Source organism: Aquarana catesbeiana, linkage group LG02, assembly GCF_042186555.1.
Source record: "Aquarana catesbeiana isolate 2022-GZ linkage group LG02, ASM4218655v1, whole genome shotgun sequence".
In the NCBI taxonomy this organism is placed as follows: domain Eukaryota; kingdom Metazoa; phylum Chordata; class Amphibia; order Anura; family Ranidae; genus Aquarana; species Aquarana catesbeiana.
The window spans coordinates 290,359,015-290,371,637 of NC_133325.1; the positions used below are offsets into that span (position 1 = coordinate 290,359,015).

The 12,623-nt window shown below is 51.5% G+C and overlaps 1 protein-coding gene across 7 annotated transcripts in view; it reads left to right on the plus strand.

Moving 5' to 3' along the window:
* ARHGEF7 (Rho guanine nucleotide exchange factor 7) overlaps nucleotides 1–12,623 on the plus strand; it is a 271,356-nt gene that overhangs the window by 30,972 nt on the left and 227,761 nt on the right. The gene's annotated exons all lie outside the window — the stretch shown is intronic.

The following is a 12,623-nucleotide window of genomic DNA, read 5'->3' on the forward strand; positions in this document are numbered from 1 at the left end:
TCCCCCCCCCCCTCCTCCTCCACCACGTCAGAGGTTTCTCTCCCCCTCCTCCATGTCAGAGGTCTCCCCCCCCCCCCCCCCTCCACCACGTCAGAGGTCTCCCCCCCCCCCCCCCCCCTCCACCACGTCAGAGGTCTCTCTCCTCCCCCCCCCCCTCCACCACGTCAGAGATCTCTCCCCCCCCCCCTCCTCCACGTCAGAGGTCTCTTCCCTCCTCCCCCCTCCTCCACGTCAGAGGTCTCTTCCCTCCTCCCCCCTCCTCCACGTCAGAGGTCTCTTCCCTCCTCCCCCCCTCCTCCACGTCAGAGGTCTCTTCCCTCCTCCCCCCTCCTCCACGTCAGAGGTCTCTTCCCTCCTCCCCCCTCCTCCACGTCAGAGGTCTCTTCCCTCCTCCCCCCTCCTCCACGTCAGAGGTCTCTTCCCTCCTCCCCCCTCCTCCACGTCAGAGGTCTCTTCCCTCCTCCCCCCCTCCTCCACGTCAGAGGACTCTTCCCTCCTCCCCCCTCCTCCACGTCAGAGGACTCTTCCCTCCTCCCCCCTCCTCCACGTCAGAGGTCTCTTCCCTCCCCCCCTCCTCCACGTCGGGGGTCTCTTCCCTCCCCCCCCCTCCACGTCGGGGGTCTCTTCCCTCCCCCCCCCTCCACGTCGGGGGTCTCTTCCCTCCTCCCCCCTCCTCCACGTCGGGGGTCTCTTCCCTCCCCCCCTCCTCCACGTCGGGGGTCTCTTCCCTCCTCCCCCCTCCTCCACGTCGGAGGTCTCTCCCCCCCCCCTCCTCCACGTCGGGGGTCTCTTTCCTCCCCCCCCCCTCCTCCACGTCGGGGGTCTCTTTCCTCCCCCCCCTCCTCCACGTCGGGGGTCTCTTTCCTCCCCCCCTCCTCCACGTCGGGGGTCTCTTTCCCCCCCCCCTCCACGTCGGGGGTCTCTTTCCTCCCCCCCCTCCACGTCGGGGGTCTCTTCCCTCCCTCCCCGTCCTCCACGTCGGGGGTCTCTTTCCCCCTCCCCCCTCCCTCCCCCTCCTCCACGTCGGGAGTCTCTTTCCCCCTCCCCCCTCCCTCCCCCTCCTCCACGTCGGGAGTCTCTTTCCCCCTCCCCCCTCCCTCCCCCTCCTCCACGTCGGGAGTCTCTTTCCCCCTCCCCCCTCCCTCCCCCTCCTCCACGTCGGGAGTCTCTTCCCTCCCTCCCTCCTCCACGTCGGGAGTCTCTTCCCTCCCTCCTCCACGTCGGAGGTCTCTCCCCCCCCCCTCCTCCACGTCGGGGGTCTCTTTCCTCCCCCCCCCTCCTCCACGTCGGGGGTCTCTTTCCTCCCCCCCCCTCCTCCACGTCGGGGGTCTCTTTCCTCCCCCCCCCTCCTCCACGTCGGGGGTCTCTTTCCTCCCCCCCCTCCTCCACGTCGGGGGTCTCTTTCCTCCCCCCCTCCTCCACGTCGGGGGTCTCTTCCCCCCCCCCCCCCTCCAGGTCGGGGGTCTCTTCCCTCCCTCCCCTCCACGTCGGGGGTCTCTTCCCTCCCTCCCCGTCCTCCACGTCGGGGGTCTCTTCCCTCCCTCCCCGTCCTCCACGTCGGGGGTCTCTTCCCTCCCTCCCCGTCCTCCACGTCGGGGGTCTCTTCCCTCCCTCCCCCTCCTCCACGTCGGGGGTCTCTTTCCCCCTCCCCCTCCCTCCCCCTCCCTCCCCCTCCCCCTCCTCCACGTCGGGAGTCTCTTTCCCCCTCCTCCCCCCTCCCTCCCCCTCCTCCACGTCGGGAGTCTCTTTCCTCCTCCTCCCCCCTCCCTCCCTCCCCCCCCCCCCTCCTCCACGTCGGGAGTCTCTTTCCCCCTCCTCCCTCCCCCTCCCCCTCCTCCACGTCGGGAGTCTCTTTCCCCCTCCTCCCCCCTCCCTCCCCCTCCTCCCCCCTCCCTCCCCCTCCTCCCCCCTCCCTCCCCCTCCTCCACGTCGGGAGTCTCTTTCCCCCTCCCCCCTCCCTCCCCCTCCTCCACGTCGGGAGTCTCTTTCCCCCTTCCCCCTCCCTCCCCCTCCTCCACGTCGGGAGTCTCTTTCCCCCTCCCCCCTCCCTCCCCCTCCTCCACGTCGGGAGTCTCTTTCCCCCTCCCCCCTCCCTCCCCCTCCTCCACGTCGGGAGTCTCTTTCCCCCTCCCCCTCCTCCACGTCGGGAGTCTCTTTCCCCCTCCCCCCTCCCTCCCCCTCCTCCACGTCGGGAGTCTCTTTCCCCCTCCCCCCTCCCTCCCCCTCCTCCACGTCGGGAGTCTCTTTCCCCCTCCCCCCTCCCTCCCCCTCCTCCACGTCGGGAGTCTCTTTCCCCCTCCCCCCTCCCTCCCCCTCCTCCACGTCGGGAGTCTCTTCCCTCCCTCCCTCCTCCACGTCGGGAGTCTCTTCCCTCCCCCCTCCCAACTCCACGTTGGGGGTCTCCCCCCCCCCCCCCCCATCCTCCACATCAGAGGCAAAGATGGCAAACTGCACTCCCCCTTGGGTGAAGGAGAAGGCAGGGTTAACAGAAATGCGCCCCCCAAGTGGTGGAGGGGGCTGGACTAATGGCTATGTGCGGAGTAAAAATATATATGTAATGTTTGTGGCATATGCTGAAATAGTACTAATAGTAACCTGATGTACAAATATGGAGATAACAAAAAAAATGTCCCTGTATTGGTGGTGCCACTGAAAGGAAAAAAATGTCCACATGTTGGTGGTGTCACTGAAAGGGGAACATTTCCAGAGTATTTGCAGTGCAGCTAAGAGGGAAAAATGGGGCTATATCAGTGTCGGTGAAGAAAAAAAAAATGCTGTTGCATCGCTGGTGTTGGTTTGAGGACTGTTGGGCCCCTTTCACACTTGTGTGACCTGAAAGACAAGCGATTTTGCCATAATTTTTGCTGCAACTTTAACACAATTTTTCCATGACTTGAAGCAATGCCTGTGTAATCTTGAGGTCTATGGACCTCAAGTCGCATCAAAGTCCGACCAAAGTAGTTCCGAGACTACGTTGAAGTCGCACAGATATGAGTGGTATTCATTGGAAATTATGGGGTACGGTTTGTCATGCGACTTTGCAGTCCCAAGTCGCACAAGTGTGAAAGGGGCTTTGGTATGGATGATGGAGGGAAGGGGTGCACTCTGAGGGGTACATAGAACCTAAGGGATCCAGGTATCGAATATGCAGGTACAGTACCTGCCCGTGAGAATGTGTTTCTAGCGCGATCCTATCGTGCAGGTTCTCGGCGACAGGGTACTGTACATCTCGTGCTGGCTGCAATAGGAAAAACGCATTTTCCTATTGCAGTGAGTGCGAGAAAGAATTCCCCCTCCAAGAGCATACCAGGCCCTTAGGTCAGGTATGGATTTTAAGGGGAACCCCCTACGCCGAAAAGACGGAATGGGGGTCCCCCCAAAATCCATACCAGACCCTTATGCGAGCACGCAGCCCGGCCGGTCAGGAAAGGGGGTGGGGACGAGCGCCCCCCCTCCTGAACCGTACCAGGCCACATGCCCTCAACATGAGGGGGCTGGTGCTTTGGGGAAGGCCGTTGGTTGTCGGGGTCTGCGGGCGGGGGGCTTATTGGAATCCGGGAGCCCCCTTTACATCGTACCCATACCCATTCACCTAGGGGGAAAAAAGTGTCAATAAAAACACACTAGACAGGTTTTTAAAGTCATTTTATTGGGCAGCTCCGGGGGTCTCTTTGACTCCCCAGCTCTCTCCGGCCTCTTCTCCCGCTCTCCGGTTCTTCTGCCGGGCTCCTCCACTATCTTCTGCTCTTTTGCCGCTCTTTTGCTAGCGTTGGCCCGGTCTTCTCCGTCAGGTCTTTTTATGGCTAGGAGAGTGAGCCTCCCACTTGCCTCTCAGATGGATGGTCCCGTGGGCTCCCTCTCCCGTGCTCGGGGAGAGCCTGTACGTCTGGGGGTGCTGCCTCCAAATTTTTTGGCCAGACAGGCGGCCGTCCTCTGTTCCCTGCGGGCTGCATTGGAGGAACGAGCGGTGGCGGCCGCCATGTTTCTGGTGGCAGAAGAGCGCTTCAGCCACGTCCTGTAATGGGAGGAGGCAGCACTTCCGGGTCGGCGCGCGCGTCATTTCCGGTCGCAAAGCGCAGTGGGAGAGGGCAGGGTCACCTGGTGCCTTATTTCCGGTTCCAGGTAAGCGCAGCGGCGTTTTCGAATCTGGAACCGGACGTTTCACCACGCACCGCAGACAGCTATGGATAGCGATGCAGCGGATAAGGGGGCAAGCCAAGGCGCCAGCAAGGCTAAGGTAAGGGACTGTGTCCTCTATTACCCGGGGCCGTTTTCTCCTGTGGGGGGGTTACTCACCCTCCCCCCCCCCCCCCCCTCCCCTCCATGGGAATGTATGTTGCAGTGGCTAGATTTAGTATATCTGCCCTACAACAGGGGATTAGGTGGTGGTGGCTTGCTGGGCACATGGAAAGTGAGATGTTATCTTCCTTAGTGCACCTGGGTGTCTTATTTGCGCTGTATTGCAGCCTTTTAAGCATGGTTCCATGTCTCTTTTCTGTTTGTCCAGGCCAAAGGTTCTACCCAACCAGTCAAGAAAAGGTGCCCTGTCTGCAAAGAGAAATTAAGCGATGCTTGGACCAAAACGCTTTGTGCAGAGTGCATTACAAGTTTGGTCAGAGAGGAGACTCCATCCGTATGTGGCGACTTGGTTTCAACAATAAAGGATGAGCTCCGGGCCACCTTTCAAGCTTTTAGGTCTAACCTAAGAGAGGAACCAGGTCCCTCTAGGGATTCTTTGGTTCCGCAGCCATCTTCAGAACCCCAGGGCGGCTCTTATAATAATTTTTGGGGGTCCGATATCCCAGGACGCTTCCCAAGGGTCCGTTTCCCTCGCTCCAGATGATACAGATTCTGAGGAGGAGGAAAATGAATCAGATGTTGCTTCTAAATACAAATTGTCATTAGAAGAGGTGGGAGGACTTCTGAAGGTAATCCATGCCACTTTGGGGATAGAAGAGGAAAAGAAGGAACTCTCCCTGCATGACCGCATGTATGCTGGTTTAGGAGATTCAAAAGGCCGTTCTTTTCCAGTCCATTCAGTTATCACTGATATGATTAAAAAAGAGTGGCTGGAACCTGAGAAAAAGCCTTTCTTTTCCCGGGCTCACAAGAAAAGATTTCCATTTCAGGAAAATCCAGATTCTATATGGAATAAGGTTCCAAAATTGGACTCTGCCTTTTCTCAGGTCTCTAAGTCTACGGACCTCGCCTTTGAGGATATGGGCACTCTGAAGGAGCCTATGGACAAAAGGATGGACCTGTTTCTTAAAAGAACCTGGCAATCAGTGATGCACAATCTGAAACCAGCAATGGCAACAACCTGTGTTGCAAGGAACTTAGATCACTGGGTTAACCAGTTGAAAGCCCATGTCATAGCAGATTCCTCAAAACAGGAGATTCTAGACTCTTTTTCAATCCTGTCTGCAGCAATATGATATATTGCGGATGCGTCTGCGGAATCTATCCGCATGTCAGCAAGGTCAGCAGCTTTAACTAATTCTGCCAGAAGGGCCTTATGGCTGAAGACGTGGCCAGGGGATGCTGCATCTAAAAATAGACTGTGTGGTATTCCGTTTGCAGGTGATCTGCTATTCGGTTCAGAGCTAGAGTCCATTCTTGACCGTATGGCAGATAAGAAAAAGTCGTTTCCGGTTAAGAAAAAGCAGGTGCAAACCCATAAGCGTTTCTTTCGGCCCCAAAAAGGTCAGCAGGAAGGAAAAACGCAGGGCAAGAGGAAGTCATGGTCTTCTCAGAAGCCCAAAGGTAGGGGTGGAGTCCTCTTCAATCCTCCTGCGGCCTCCGCAAAACCACAATGACTCCTTCAAGGTCGGGGGAAGACTCCAGGAGTTTCTTCCTCAGTGGAGAGCCATTTCTTCAAATCAGTTCGTTGTAAATATGCTCTCCCAGGGGTATGTGATAGAATTCACGGAAGAGCCTCCAAAAAGATTCCTGGTGACAAACGTCCCAAGGGATGCAGTCAAGGCTTTCGCCATGAAGTCCCTAATTCAGGAACTGAAAAATCAGAAAGTCATTGTTCCGGTCCCGGCAGGGGAGTTCTTCCAGGGGTTCTACTCACATGTTTTTCTGGTTCAGAAACCTTCAGGAAAGTTACGTCTTATCCTGAATCTCAAAATGCTGAACAAATCAGTAGAGTACAGAAGGTTTCGGATGAATTCAATATTTTCAGTAAGAAACCTCCTGTATCAAGGGTGCTATATGGCATCAATAGATTTACAAGATGCCTACCTCCACATTCCTATTGCCCCCAGGTCACAGAAATATCTGAGGTTAGCACTGAAAGAAGGGAAGAAGGTGGTACATCTACAATTCAGAGCACTCCCGTTTGGTCTGTCATCATCCCCAAGGGTCTTCACGAAAATAATGGCCGAAGCTCTGGCGCCTCTGCGTCTAGAGGGGATCTCAGCTATTCCTTATCTGGAAGACCTGCTGTTTGCTCAGACCAGAGAAGGTCTTCAAGAAAACTTGCTCAGAGCCCGTGTTCACCTAGAATCCATAGGGTGTATTTTAAACCTTCAAAAATCAAATCTGATTCCCTCACAGGAAGTGTTATTCCTGGGTTTCCGTATCAACTCTTTGGAACAAAAAAATTTTCTTCCAGAGGAAAAACAGGAAAAGTTGGTACAAGTGGTGTCACTGCTACAGTCCAATCAATTTCTGTCCATCAGGAAGGTCATGTCAGCATTGGGAACCCTGACCTCTTCCATACCGGCCATCCAGTGGGCAAAGCTCCACTTCAGACCTCTGCAAAGTTTCCTGTTAAAAACCTGGAATCACCAGCAGGATTCACTAGATTCATTAGTGAAGATCCCTACTTCAGTAAAAAGAAGTCTTTGGTGGTGGAAGAACCAGACAAGGTATTCAGAGGGTCTATTATGGTCCTTCCCAACTCAGGTGAGGTTGACAACCGATGCCAGTTCCTGGGGTTGGGGGGCTCATATGAGCGGCTGGTGGGCCCCGGGCTCGTGGGCCACAAAAGATGCACTGAGGTCCTCAAATTGGAGGGAACTAAAAGCTATAGAGATGGCCTTACTGACCTTTGTGAAAGAAGTCCAGGGGCAGCATACTCAGATCCTGTCAGACAACGCCACGGCGGTGGCTTACATAAACAGACAGGGGGGAACCAGAAGCAAAGTTCTGCAAAGCCTGGCAAAAGGCATTCTGAGTTGGGAAGAGCTCCATACTCTATCCTTATCCGCGGTCCATTTAAAAGGGACCCTAAACAGAGTAGCGGACTTCCTAAGCAGGAACCAGATGTTGGAAGCGGAGTGGCAATTGAATCCAGAAGTCTTCCATTTAATAGTGCAGAAATGGGGGTGCCCAAGAGTGGATCTCTTTGCCACCCAGGAAAACTCGCAAATGTCTCGCTTCTTCTCCCTGAACAGGAACGAGGCATCACTGGGAGTGGATGCTCTGGCGCACGATTGGAAATTTCACCTCTGTTACGCATTCCCCCCGTTTCAGCTTATCTCTCGGGTCATAGCAAAAATCAGGAAGGAGGATACAACAGTGATCCTCATCACTCCCTTATGGCCAAAAAGGCCTTATTTTTCATCCCTTCTTCAGATGCAACTAAAACCATACTGGCACCTTCCGTTAAGAAAAGACCTTCTGTTACAAGGTCCTCTGCTTCACCAGGAAGTAGCAAAACTAAAGCTCACGGCCTGGCTACTGAGGAACAGCTCTTGAAGAGAAAAGGTTTCTCGGATAGGTTGGTAGCTACCCTCCTATCCAGTAGAAAGAAGGTTACAAGAGCAATATATTCCAAAGTTTGGAAAATCTTCAACTCCTGGTGCACAGCATCTGACAGATCACCAAAACAAACTTCTTCTGTTCTTGAGTTCCTGCAAGAAGGGGCGGACAAGGGCCTAGCGGTCAGCACCCTCAAGGTTCAAGTTGCTGCGCTGGAGGTATTCCTGGAAAAATCCATTTCATCAGAACCCCTAGTAATAAGATTCTTCAAAGCTCTTACCCAGTCTAGACCAGTGGTAATCAAAAGCTGTCCAGCATGGGACTTATCGGTTGTTCTACAAGCCCTGACCAAGGAACCTTTTGAACCCATTTATTTAGCCTCCCTGAAATTAATTACTTTGAAAACAGTTTTTTTAGTGGCTGTTACAACAGCTCGAAGAGTCAGTGAGCTGCAAGCCTTATCAATCAGGGAGCCTTTCTTTTCCATTTTTTCAGACCGAATTGTTCTGAAGACGGATCCTAATTTTTTGCCGAAGGTCGCTTCGATCCAGAATCGAACTCAGGAAATAATACTTCCTACCTTTTTGTTCTAATCCATCGTGTAAGAAGGAAGAAGAATTCCATACCCTGGATGTTAAAAGAGCAGTCTTGAGTTACTTGGAAAACACTAAAGACTTTAGATGTTCAGATGCTCTATTTGTTTTATTTTCCGGTAATAAAAGAGGAAGACAAGCTTCTAGAGGAACCATTGCCAGATGGTTGAGAATGGCTATCTCAGAAGCCTATTCCCTTACAGGTCAAGAGAGTCCAGTGAATGTCCGGGCTCATTCTACAAGAGCTTCGGCGGTGAGTTGGGCAGAAAAAGCTGGCGCCACCCCCGAACAAATCTGTAAGGCAGCTACTTGGAAAAGTCTGACAACCTTTGCCCGTCATTATAGGTTAGACCTCATGACGGCTGGGGACCAGGCTTTTGGAAGTAAAGTCTTACAGGCTATTGTCCCACCCTAAATGGAGTAAGTCTCGATTATCCTCTCGGGTGCTGTCCTGAAAGACGTTTTGGAAAATTGCAAGTTAGACTTACTGGTAACTTGTTTTCCAATAGGCTTTCAGGACAGCAGTAACCCGCCCTTTTTTTATGCTAATGCTGTAATACTATGATATAACTGTCGCTTATGTGTTGCAGCTGGGGCTGGAGTTCTCTACAAACAACTGACGAGGCAACGTGGAGGGCTCCAATTTAAAGACTTAATTGATGAGGTGTTTCCTGTGGGAGGAGGAGCCATGATCTCTCGGGTGCTGTCCTGAAAGCCTATTGGAAAACAAGTTACCGGTAAGTCTAACTTGCAATTTTTATTGACACTCTTTTTTTCCCCCAGGTGAATGGGTAGGGGTACGATACCCCATACTCATTCACATAGGGTGAGGGGCCAGGATCTAATCTAATCTTGCAGGGCCTTATTAAAGGGGGCTCCTGGATTCCGATAAGCCCCCCCCCCCCCCGCCCGCAGACCCCGACAAGCAACGGCCAGGGTTGTCGGGAAGAGGCTCTTGTCCTCATCAACATGGGGACAAGGTGCATTGGTGGTTCCCCCATGTTGAGGGCATGCGGCCTGGTACGGTTCGGGGGGGCGCTCACTTGTCCCCACCCCCTTTCCTGACCGGCCGTGCTGCGTGCTCGGATAAAGGTCTGGTATGGATTTTGGGGGGGACCCCCGCGCCGTTTTTTTCGGCGTAGGGGGTTCCATGCCGGGTTTTTATTTAAAATTTGGCATGGTGTTCCCCCTCACGATTCATACAAACACATGTCAGGAATGCTTGTCGCTCTTTGGGAAAGGGAAAAACACTTTTTCCTTTCCCGATGAACGAGCCAGCTCAGTGCTGGCTCCCGCGATGGGGCTCGCAGGTGTCAATCTCGCCGATAACAGGGACGAGATTGACACAATTTTGCGGTCACCTACTGTATTCTTGCTGCCCCGCGATTAGCTACGAGTATGTTGCCCCATTGAAAACAATGGGAGGCTGCAATCGCTCATAGCCAATCGTGCCAATCACTCGCATAAGATCGCTTCTGAAGCGATTACATGCGAATGGGCACAATGAGCTGCGGCAATCAGCAGCCTCCCCCTGCTTTTAATGGGACTGCCTACTAACAGCTAATCTTGCAGGTGATCATTGGAAGAGTGCATTCCCAGCGGTGAATGCACCCTTAAACCATTTCAAATGCTTGTTGAGAATATCTAAATACTTTAAGGTGCATACTCACACAGGTACAGGCTAACTTTAACCACTTCAATACAGGGCACTTTCCCCCCTTCATGCCCAGGCCAATTTTCAGTGCTGTCCCTTTTTATCAATGACAATTGCAAGGTCATGCTACACTGTACCCAAATAAAATTTTTATCATTTTGTTCCCAAAAATAGTTTTCTTTTGGTGGTATTTGATCACCTCTGCAGTTTTTTTTTTGTTTTTTTGCGCTGTAAACAGAAAAGACTGAAAAATTCTAAAAAAGTTTTTCTTTGTTTCTGTTATAAAATTTTGTAAATAAGTAAGTTTTCTCCTTCACTGCTCTGCTGCCGTGGCTTGACCACATTGATACGGGACTGAGTTAGGACTTACCTTTGCCAGAATATAGATGTATGGATAAAGAAAACTGTTTTTATTTATAGGCTAAATAAATAGATTGTGTATTGACTTAAGTTTTTTTTTTTTTTTTTTTTTTTTTTTTGCTTTGTGTATGTTTTTTTGTGTTTTTGTTTTCAATGTTGCTGTGGTATTAAAAAAAAACAAACTTAAGTCTATACACAATCCATTTATTATAAAATCTGATTTAAAGAAAAAAAAAGCCAGTATTCATCAATACTGCAAATACTTTGTTATGAATGTGAGGAAGCAATGCTTGAGTGTGCCTGGTGTGAAGGCGCTACTGTAGGACATGTTGGTGGCTTAGACTTACTTGGTGTTGGAATATCCTAGTTTTTTGCAGTTATGAAGAATCTCTAGATTCTCCACCTTACAAGCTGGAGCATAAATCCCATAAAAAGGTCTGTTTATTTATGGAAAATGAAAATCGCATAACATTGTACATAAAGCTCTGGAAAGTTGGAGTACTAGTTACTGAGGCATCCTTCATCTATACTTATATCAACTTGTTAGAGCAACCTGACAAAAAATCCTATATGTTTACTATATATAAATTGTCTGTCATAAGTGAGTTCCATAAACACTAGACCCCCTAGTCCTCTATACGGTACCCCCGCACCTCTCCCCTTTCATTTTGTATGGCCATATGCATGCTGTCCCTGTCTTAATATGTTTGATAAGACCTTAAAGTGGAGCATCACTCAATCAACATTGACCAGGGGTAGGCAACCTCCGAAATCCACTTGAACAACACTGATGAAGTCAAAGATCACCCCCCCCCCCTTTAAAAAGACTATAAGACAACCCCCCCCCCCATTCATTTTTTTGTTCTAAGTAAAAATATTTTAAGTATTACAAGTGAGTGCAGGGTTTAGGAGTGCGTTATGCAGGGTTCACCAGTGCATTACACGCAGAATGCAGGGATCATGAGTGCGCTGCTCTCAGAATGCAGGGTTAAGGAGTGTGTTTTTTTTACGCTCAGAATGCAGGGATCGGGAGTGTCACCCTCAGAATGCAGGGTTAAGGAGTGTGTTTACCTCAGGGTTGGGGAGTATATTACGCTCAGAATGTAGGGATCACTAGTGCGCTGCGCTCAGAGTGCAGAGTTAAGGAGTGTATTACGCTCAGAATACAGGGTTGAGGAGTGCGCTGCTCTCAGAATGCAGGGTTGAGGAGTGCATTGCACTTGGGATGCAGTGAAGGCTGGTAGAGGAAACTGCTATGGGGGGTGACCTTGCCCATAACAGTGTCCTCTGCACCCTTCACATCTCTCACCCGCCCCCCCCCCCCCTAAACTGTGGTATCTAATGCTCCCCCCCCCTTTCCCCTATAGCAGTAACCTCTGCCCCCCTCCCCCTGGTTGCTTAGGACCACCCTGTGTCCTAGCAAACAATTATCTGTGGTTTAACTTAAAAAGTTATTTGGCCAGCTGCTCCTCTCGCCCTCCGTCCTGAGTTGTGCTGCCTCCCGGTCTCCACTGTTCACTGATGAGCAGCGGTGGAGGTTGGAGGCGAGAGGGAGAGAGAGAGAACAGGACATAGAAGGTGCCGCAGAGCCTTGGAGGAGGCTTGAGGCTGGGAGGAGAGACATAGACCAGTGCCTAAAAGGCGGGGGTCGGCAGTGCAAGAATCTCTTCGCGGTCTGCCTGTCACCTACCCGTGATTGGTTGCCGACCCCGACATTGACTATTTGTAATCCTTATGCTGCTAGCATTAGTAAATAGATAGGAAGATGCTGTATATCATATTTACTTGTTTTAAACATTTTTATTTTTTATTTCTTCAGTTGCTTACTGGTTTCCATGCATAGGCAAATTATGTCATACATCACGGGAGTCTTCAGAAGGAGAGGAGTGGCTTTCTCAGCTAAGCACACCCTCCTGCCTGCATGCCTGAGCTAAAAGGCATTTGGATAACCGGATGTAAATGCTACATCAATGATCTGTCCTTACTCAAGATGGTCATGGCTAGAAATTGTAGGAGGTGTTTTTTAAGGCAAAATCTCAGCAAAATAAAGCATGGAGACATGGATGGGGGAGTTTGCTCTGAATATTAAAAAATGAATTCAATAGCAGTTTTGGTTTGTGGTGCTCAGATACGCTTTAATTGAGAGGTATATGATGGAGAAAAAATGCCTACGATTCCAAATTTTTACTTCCTTGAATTCTGTGACACACATTCTCTCTGCACTACTGAGGCAGACATTTCACAGAGCCTGCTTCTGAACTACAGAGGTGCTGAGAGAGGGAGTTTAAGAAGCTGTTTTAGATGAC